This window comes from Amblyomma americanum, chromosome 1 (assembly GCF_052857255.1).
Source record: "Amblyomma americanum isolate KBUSLIRL-KWMA chromosome 1, ASM5285725v1, whole genome shotgun sequence".
Classification (NCBI taxonomy): Eukaryota; Metazoa; Arthropoda; class Arachnida; order Ixodida; family Ixodidae; genus Amblyomma; species Amblyomma americanum.
This window is the reverse complement of record NC_135497.1, coordinates 164416661-164426607: the sequence shown is the minus strand read 5'-3', so window position 1 is coordinate 164426607 and position 9947 is coordinate 164416661. Positions and strand designations below refer to the sequence as shown.

General features: G+C 41.3%; 1 long non-coding RNA gene across 1 annotated transcript; it reads left to right on the top strand.

Annotated features, from left to right (window-relative positions):
* The first annotated feature begins 2740 nt into the window (after positions 1–2740).
* On the top strand, positions 2741–9931 carry LOC144114648 (uncharacterized). Its single transcript, XR_013311074.1, has 5 exons — positions 2741–2747; positions 4192–4227; positions 5684–5746; positions 7574–7687; positions 9782–9931. It is a non-coding gene; the product is annotated as an uncharacterized LOC144114648 (long non-coding RNA).
* Positions 9932–9947: the final 16 nt, after the last annotated feature.

The following is a 9947-nucleotide window of genomic DNA, read 5'->3' as shown; positions in this document are numbered from 1 at the left end:
ATCGAGTGAAAATAACGCCAACCATGCGTCAATCGCTCAAATTACTCAAATTCCACGAAAACAAAGTCCTGCATCCCGCTGCATTCTCCTCAGCTGCTTGGTTACCATGGTAGCCACAGTAAATGCCGTAACCAAGGCGCGACTTTTCGAATCTTTTCCAGTCCGTCTTGCCTTTTCTCTCAACGTTTTAAACATGGTGACAGTCATTAAAGGCATATCATTGTTCAGCTGGTCAGCCACGCTAGTTACTGGTAACGGTAATGTGGACCGAAACGACGACGGCATTGAGGTGAACAAAATGTCTGCCGCTCGAAGTGCAGAGATTTGCACGCATACATACCTGAAAACACTGACCGTTTTTCGGCGCTTGCTCATGTTTGACCCAAGTGATTTTTTTTTTTAGCCCTGTTTCAGCATATCATATTTCGCGTTTCTACGATATGCGACGGCTGTTAATTCAACAACCTGTATCCCAGGCCGTAGTTTCGTCTAGAATTGTAGGTATGTTGTTGTTGTTGTTGCCTGAAAGATGGTACTACGTAGCACATGTGTGCTGTTCCTCAACCTAATTCAACGCTTTTGACCTGCCATATTGAGGTAAAGCAGTTGGCATGACTTACGTGGTTAGTTAAGGTGCTGATATGCGGGGATGAGTGCACAATGCTAGTGATACATTGATTTGTCACTGCATTCAATTTTGGTAGAGCTTTTTGAACAATGATGTGTGGGAAAACGGACAAGCATATGTCCCGTTCCGTATCTCGTATACTGAATGATTTGAACTGTGCCATTGTAATGTGCGTAATTTTTTTTTATATGGTGCCTGTTTGGGTTCATATAAGGAGGCTTCCATTTCTTTAGCCGTGTGAATTCAACTCGCGTCTGGCTGCAATTTAAAAACGCTTCTTGCAGTACTGAGGAAAATGAGCTATTGTGCTCATTGTAAAATTTTATGGCGCCTTTTGCGAAAACTGTGTTGAAAGCCTTTCAACTTAGAGAATTATATGTTGCACAATGCAGCCTTCTAATGAGGCTCTCAGCTTTCAGAAGGCAATTCACGAAGTTCTTACCATTGCTGATTCCAGTCCCCAAGATATATTTTCGGACGTCTAAAACAAGGCGCAGGTTATTTGATCAGCTAGGGACTTGCGGAATTGGTGAATTGTCGGAAGTCGAAGTTATTAAATGTGTTCGAAGTTTGCTATGAACTGAGTATTCATTTACCTGCAGTTTCTCTTGATAACAATCTCTACTTGCACTCAGTACAATATATTTGTGTCTTGAAATACTAATATGCTCTCTGAACGTTATCTTTGTCTTCATGCATTATACCATTCAGCAAGTTTATGCACTAGTCGTGCTCTTTAGTAGCAGTCAGTCGGTAACTCAATCATGTATGGGTGCCTTCGTTACCACTCCCGTGTCGCTGAATTAAACCATTAAGCAATGACATAAACTTGTGCTAACAAAAGTTGCGGAGGGCACTTAAGACTACTTACATGCTTTGAATGCGAAAGCATTGTCTCATATCGTGAGCTCTGTTGCAAGATTCATCAAAGATTCCTTCCTTTCTAATGGTGCACATACTCTATAGCTAGCATACAGTCATAAGGAAATACATGCACTAGGTTCACCTTTATTCGCCAAGAAGTTAAGCGGTTTTGTGGCCTATAAGTCGCGTGCTCGCCTTGCAATTTGAAGTTCCGTGAAGTCCCCCCCCCCCCCCCCCCCCCCCTCCCTCTCGTTTCGGCTTTTTAAAAATATATTAAAATGTAAAAACGAAAATAAGATGAGTGTCGGTTTATCATCGAAATGATTGATGTGCGTTGTTGCAGCTCTATCGTAGAAAGCGGAAGTTACTGCAGACAAGAGTCACTTTTCTTTGCCATTGCATGACATATCGCACTCCTTTTAATTGTATGCACAGTTCACCCAATTAAACATACCTTTAAACATCAGCCTACTCTTTTATCTTTTGCATTATCCTCATATGATGATTAACTATCGCAAAAATAAAATGTGCTTTTTTTTTTTAAAGCACCTCTGCGGCCAGGTGCAGGTTCACATGCATGGGGTAGAAGTTTTGACAAACGGCATTCGTTCATAGTTGGTGACTGATGTAGAGCACCAGCTCTTTTGTCTTAAAAAAAAACTAGCACAAAGGATGGGACAAGAAAGAGACAACAGGACGAGTGCTTGTGCAGTTGTCGCTTTCTTATTGTCCAGTCCGTTGCACTACTTTTTTAAGATGAACCCACACCAACTAGCCCAAATGTCTACCTTCGTGTGTAGAAGCTTTTGTGCTGGTGTATATCAAGTGAAAATATTGTAAATAGCATGCTGTTTTTCGTACCAGTGTCTTTTTGTGAGAAAATTAATCTTCCATATGAATCAAGTCCTCGGAGTTCTCTGTGCACTCGTATTTTTCGGTAGATATTACAGTGAGTGTAACAACTAACTCTTTGGCTTTATTAAAGCAGAAAAATGGCAAAGATATTGTTTCGGCGCAAGTTTTCTTTCTTTTTATTTTTTACCGGCCGCGTATAACACCCCCCGAAAAATATTTCTGGCAACGCCACTTGTCTCACTGCATCCCAGGACAGTAATGCTTTTGCATTCGCACATGGAAGCAGTCTTAAGTGTCTCTGCCGAATTTTTTTTTGCTGTAGGCATCACTGTTGTATGGTGTACTGCTGATGTCATGCAAGAGCATGGTGATGTGTCTGAGGAATTTCGTACCATGGATGGTAACAGACGCTGGCATTTGTGCTAATGGGACATACATTCCTTTCGCATTAATAAGAAGCCGAGTATACTGCAACAAAGATTTCTGCGTGACTGGTCAGGGCACTGCACCAAACAGTCCCAAATGCCCCATGTTAATGTGTAAATTCAAATATGATTCAATTAAAAACACAGATGAACATTTGGCAGCTTGTATCAACAGTGCTATTTATTTGAGATTTTAATCAACTCGTTTTGTTTCCTGTGAGGAAAAAATTCTTACGAAGTTTTGCCCAAGTTCTATGCCCCCAAGTATCTTGTAATTGTTCTGCATTACACCACATGCGTTGCCCGTGCATGGAGTACAGATGACAGCAGAGTGAATGTGTGCTACAAGAAGATGGTGCAGTGCCTTTGACTACTTCAATTCTGAGCACTCAATTCAGGCTGAAATACAAATAGAGGACAAATTCAGGCTGAAAAGTTGCAGTGCAAGTTGTAAAGTTGAGATGAACATCTTACATGTTTATCTGGCCAGGAGAGCATTTGCTATTCAGCTACGATTCCCTACAGCATGGTGAAACACAGCATGCTGAAACGCAGGACTTTGGTCTTAAATTGACACCATATCGGCTGTTGTCTTGGGCTGAAGTAACAACTCAAATGTGTCTCGGCCCGGGCTTCTGAGACCATGTAGCGATGTTCAAGGAAAAGCTATTGTCATAGTTTGAAAGCAACATCTTCCTCAAGGGTAAAAGGATAAGTATGTACATCAACATTTCAAGCCATCATCACTCTCTGCTCGACTTTCTATATTTGCATCATAAATAGCTACAGCGGAGTGTAGTGCCAAAGCAGATGCCAGGAAAGCAATCCTATGAAGTAAATACTGGGAAGAAAATAGAGGACGAGGCATTGTAATTATTTCACTCATAATCTTTACTAAATTCTGAGTGGGCATACTCCAATATTTGCAAACAAAGCTGACTGATGCAATGAAGCCCAAATGCAGTGCGTGGGCTTCACTGGGCTACAAATGACCACAAGTCAAGAGTGAATTGATCCTGACTTCGATATCGTAGCCAGTGCAGCTTGGGTCACCTTGAGACAGCTGAATTAAGACTCTTGCCTCTACTTGATGCCAGCCTATGTTGCTTCACGTCTGACACCTCACCCTTTTGTCCTGGCACTGCTTTCTGGGGCCCCCTAACTTGGTACTGAAGATACCAAAAGGCAGTGTACATCTCTTTAGAGTGTGCATGCACTTGATTGTCTCCTGCTGTGCAGTGCAGTGAAGAGTAGTTAAGGATTAAGTCTTCTCAGTATTCGATAACCAGCTGTAATTTTTTGTAAAAAAAATTTAGTCAATTACAGTCTAGTATATTTGGGGTGGAGTGGCTCCTTTGAAGCTGTACAGCCTGAAAACTATGTACGTCTTATTCTTTTTTTTTCTGCTTTTAATTTTAGGTTATCTACCAGGAATTGGCCTTCCCACATACCAAGGTAACTATAAAGTCTCGCTGTATCTGACCTAATAGCAAAATAAAAAAGGAACAGCAGCAAACTGTTCTTCTGCTCTGTGTCTAGTTGACTACATTGTACTAATTTTGTATAGAAAACTCTGATTTGCTGCATTTAATAGCTTTTTTTGCTTTTCAGAAACAGATGCTATCCATGACTGCTTCCACAGATCTTCAGTCAGTGCATATCAGAATATACATAAATGTTTGTTTGCAACTGGCTTCATGTATGCAACTATAAGCTGGCCTACAGACAGTTAGCTGCAGGAAGTGGAATTGTATATCAGTGGAAATGGAAGGCAAAAAATTGCACTGAATTTGCCCTGAAAATATGAGCATTAGAAGAGCTTGGTGCTCATTTTTCAATGGGACCTTCTGTGTGAGGGTGGAACATTCATGTCTATTCATGAGCCAGTTTTTGTCGTGCCAGTATGCTGTCATAAGGGCAAACATGTAAAAAAAAAGGTTCTTTAGTCAACAAGGCACATTTTTCCAGCACAATAGTAAGCACGTCCTTAGCAAGCCAGTAATTAATCTTGAGGCAGCCAAAAAGTTGCACATGGGTAATACCTGGCATAATCGTAAGGAGCATCAAGTGTAAGGAATGAGATGAGAAGAAAAATAAATACTGATGCTTTGGTGAACAATACAGTACAATACAGTGCTATACAATAAGTATGCGAGGTGCTCAATAGTTGTCTCAAATATATGCATCTTTAAAATGACTTAGCTATGTTGAAATATTACATATTGAAATCAGCAAATCTAATCCATCTTTTCTATCTGCTGCCAAGTTGCATGTTCATTGTTGGTTGGGCTTTATATGAGAACCTTCTAATCTGTACATGCTTAATAAGTAAATGTATATATTACCTTCAGTTGATACTACTACCTGCTGTGGCTTTTTTCTCTACTGCGGGGTGTTCATTTCATGGCAGGCTGTCATTGAAAAGAATGCACAGGGGCAGATACTGGCTCATGGTGGGCTTATGAAATCGTAAGCTAGTTTATTGTGTTTTAACTCTTTTCAATGCATTTTCATTTTGACTTGTAGCATTGGCTTTAGAAGTTCTTTGTGTCATCTCATCAAAGTGACATCACGTAACTGTTCGATAATGCCTTCCAATGCTAACAAGTGGCTGAACTAGCATTTTATTTCTCTTGTAGTCTTTTTCGTTGTTATCTCTTACAGATATCTTATTCATGCCTATTTTAACTAAAGGTTAGCACCATGATGGAGGCTGTGATTTAAAAAAAAATGTTCAGCTCGATCAGCTGTATATATATATATATATATATATATATATAGTGTAGGCCAGACTTCCATGGATAGTTTGACCATTTGCATGCTCACCTTGCTTGGACAGTGCATCGAATGGCTAGGCCACTGTCATATCTGATGTCTTTTTTTTATTTATGGCCGTGGGGTTACCTTACAGGCACTGTCAAAGCGGAGAGTAGTTCAGGCTATGACCAGTCATACTTTACTTCTGCCATAGTAGGTAGGTAAATATTACTTTTTTCTGATCTGGTTACAGTGTCTGTAAACTATTTGAGCAGAAACCACAGGTAATGCTTCTTCAAATGGGAATAAGTGCATGCATTAAGTGTTCTAAAAGAAAATTCTGGCATTTTGACATGCATTTGAAATTTATTCTAGTATATTTCTTGGATTGGGCAGTTGCATTGAGTGTGAGTGTATCATAAATACCATTGTGAATTGACTGCATTCAAAGGGATGTCTTTTTATAATAACGTAAAAATTACTATTTAGTTTAGATATACTAAATTGGGCCTTGTATTGAACAGTCACAAATGTCTAAAAGTCATCAAAATACAACTGCTTAAATTTATTTGGATATTTTATATAGTACTGTGCTATGACTTTGAGAAATTAGCTTGTTTTGTTCTTTCCAGCATCTGGCTACACTGCAGTTTGTTTAGGAGAGAGGAAGAAGCAGTGTTGAGATTAACTGCGATTGCTTCAGTGAGGGAGACATGTCCCCTTTACTTTGACTATGGTATTCACAAGCACCATATGCCTGGCCTTGCCTTTTGTTCAAGCACAAACCTCACGATTATGCACATGCATGAAACTTCTAAACAGATGGAATTTTATTGTCAGAGGCAAAAAAAAAAATACAGCTTTGGCAAACTGTGCAATGTCTTTTTTATTACTGTTGGATTTATACAACAGCATTTTATTGAATTATTTATTCTGAAAAAAATTGTTAACTGCGTCTACATTTGAAGCAGTCCTGCTTAGGAGCTTAGTGCACACTGACAAACGTAGGCATTTGCATCGTTTCGCATTTTGTTTTGTTTTTGATTCTTTGGCTTGCTTGCAACAAAGAATAGGGAAGTCATGAATATGAAGCCTGTTGGTTTTCAATAAACCTTTGAATAATGAATCACGAGCAGAAGTTCATAATATGCAGGTCCAGCTATTTAGAACTGGTAGATATATTGGACAAATCTTCATGCGTCCTGCAGTCAGCTATGAAAATTTGAATTAAAATAGGTAGTACAGTGCGCTTAATGGGCACATTCTGTGATGCATTCCATTAGCTTGTCAATTTTTTCTGCCTATATCTCTCTCAAGTCAGGTTTATCACTGAATAGCATGAGGTTTTATAATGTTATTGTTTATTTTTTCTTGTGCTTGCATTACTTCAATGTTGTAGGACAAGTGAAAATATTTTTTAAACTTAAGCTGCATTGATGATAATAGTGTGGTCTCTTTCATGCATATGAAAAGCCACTTGTATATATATACCTGTTTATACTATTGCATTCGATTAGCAGGCAGTAATGTACGGTCTTTGCCAGAAGTAACTGGTTTGCCCTTACTGCTTATGTTATCAAGGCTGATCATCATCCAGGGGAGGATAGCAATGACACAGGTTCACGTCATGCAGGTTAACCTTGCAGCCAACCAGCACTGGCGACCGCAGTACTGTTGCCTCTCTGCTGCCAGCTCGTTTTTCCCATGGTCACGGCAGCCTGGTTACTTTTGCCAAGACAGCTATTTGGTCATGCAAGAGGTGTTTACAGTTATCAAATTTGCTTTGTTTCTCTGTTACTGTTACAGAAAGCTAAGCTCCGTTCCCGCTCATATGCAAGGCTCATGTAGTGAGCCTTATAAAGATCAATGAACTACATACTGCCTGAGTGGTAGTGCAGTACATACAAACACTGCTGAAATCTTAACACCTTTAATTAATTCTACTTGTTCAGTTGTGAATGTAAACTGTGAAAATTTCACTACGATAAGAGTTGTGAATGCACTCTTTGCTCATTTGTTGATTTGTGCCTTTATGTGAATGCAGGGAAGATGGAGAAGGTAGTGCTTCACTGCTACAATGAATGGTCTTTGGTTCCTGATGATGGACACAGCGTCACAAGTGTGGCACTTTCTACTTCAGTATTTTGACACCTTCTAGGTAGGCACTGCATTCATAGTGATTTGCAATAGCTCAGTTTTAGGGTTCCTTGCAAAATGTGTGTTATCAGTTTAGATGTGTAGAATCTAAAATTCATGCATGGAAAGTAGCAGTGATATGTCTACCTCACAGTTCCCACCACCCTGGTATTCTCTTCAATTCTCTGTATGAATTCCTCCTTGCACAAGGCCTAAGCAAATGTTCCCCCTCTGTGGATGATATGTAAGCTATCTGCCCTGTTCTTATTTCTCATGTTTTTCATTGCTAGAACAAAGCGATAGCCTGAGGGTGTTTGATGACTTTAAGTGCATGTGAGCAAGCTGTATCAATTTCTGGCATACTACGTGATTTGTCATGTTTTAAAAAATGACTAAGGAGCATTTTGAGGAGCACGCAAACACTTCAAGCCAATCTCAGATATTGGATGGGAAATTGTCCGCAGAAAGTTAATACATCAATAATTCAGTGCATGAAAAGGCATCAATGTAAGATGGGATCAAACCTTTGCTTATTTTATTGATTGCCTGTAATCAAAACAGATATCACTTAGTTAGTTCACCGCAGGGGCATCAGCTTCATGCAGATGTTGGTGAGTTGCGACACCACGGGTTCCTGAGCATCCGCAGGAACATTCCCACAAGGGGATGATGGTGAGCAGTGCGTCACCACGGACCCAAGCACCCGAACTTCGCCGTGCGTGGCTCATTTGTGTCCGGGAAAAAGGGGATCCTGGTGGTTGAGCTGATTGCCGAGCGTTTGGAAGGCCCCTCGGCAGAGGCAACGTACCACTTTGGCCCCAGCTTCTTGTAGACGGCACCTCTGGCCTGACCCGACCAGGGGAAATCGGCAGTTGCCTTTTCCTGTCCTCCCCTTCATTGTCACCCATCACGACCCTCTTTTTTCTCCTCCTCCCCTTCCCCAGTGCAGAGTAGCAGGCCAGATCTCAATCTTTCTGGCCGACCTGTCTGACTTTGTTTCATTAAATTTATCTATCTTCTTTCTCACAACTTGTCTCCTCCTCACTTCTTGGATTTTCTTTTTTTTCCTGGCGGTGAGGGTTAACGTTGTGACCAACTACCCTGAGTTGCGTCATATTTGGTTATAATTGAGGTGTACAGCTGCCTTGGGCAGGACTTGCTTGCAAGTTCCTGTCCCGTCCCCTTGTTGGGCTTCATGGTGGGTGGCTGGCATTGTATGGTGGGTGGCTGGCATATAAACTCTTTACGGCTCCCCCCCCCTTTCCAAACATGATCGCACTCTTTTCAGAGTGCGTCAGAGTGAGGACCAATGTAGCAGACTTGTTTCCAAGAAAGAAGGCAACACTCACCAAATTCCATGTCATCTACAGCGAAGCAGAAGATAAAAAAGCCAGAATTCTATCCCCATTCATGGTATCTAAATGCTTAACACAGGCCATGGGCCTTGACTACAAAGTGTCGAAAATGGCCAGCAGTGACTTATTGCTGGAACTCCGAGACAGTGTCTGAATCTCCAAACTTGCAAACATAGTTTCTATTGGGGACACCTCCGTATCCATCACAGCACACCAATCCCTCAACACTGTCCATGGCGTCATCTCAGAAAATGATTTTCTACATCTCACAGAGAAAGAAATGCTGGAAGGGCTCTCCGACCAAAATGTCACAGATGTACATTGAATCAGAATCCGCAAGGACAACAAAGAAATAGATACTAAACACTTGGTCCTCATTTTCAACACAACCACGTTACCTGAAACCATCAAAGTCGGATACTTTAAGTAAATGTCAGACACTACATCCCTAACCCCCGAAGATGGTTCAATTGTCAGAGGTTTGGCCACAGGTCACAAAGCTGCCGCGGCCACAAAACTTGCGCGAAATGCACTTCAAAGGACCACCATTCTGAGGAATGTGACACAGCCCTAAACTGCGCTAACTATTAAGGAGACCATGCTGCATACATCAGGGTGTGTCCGTCCTGGTAGAAGGAAAAAGAAATTATCACCATAAAGACCAAAGACAACGTTTCATTTTAAGAAGCAAGAAAGTGATTGGCTCTTACCAACACATTCTCCTTCACAGCAAAATCCAACTTTGCTGATGTGGTGCGCAGGGGCGGTACACCACACAGCACTCCGGCACCTGCCGAGTCCGCTTTCACCTATGGCAGAGCCATCCATGCCCCAGTCAGGGGCAGCAAAGGCTGCTCTGTCACCTCCAAAAGAGGGAGCACCGGTCCATGGGTCGGCATCCCGTACGACTCCCCCCCTCCCCCCCCC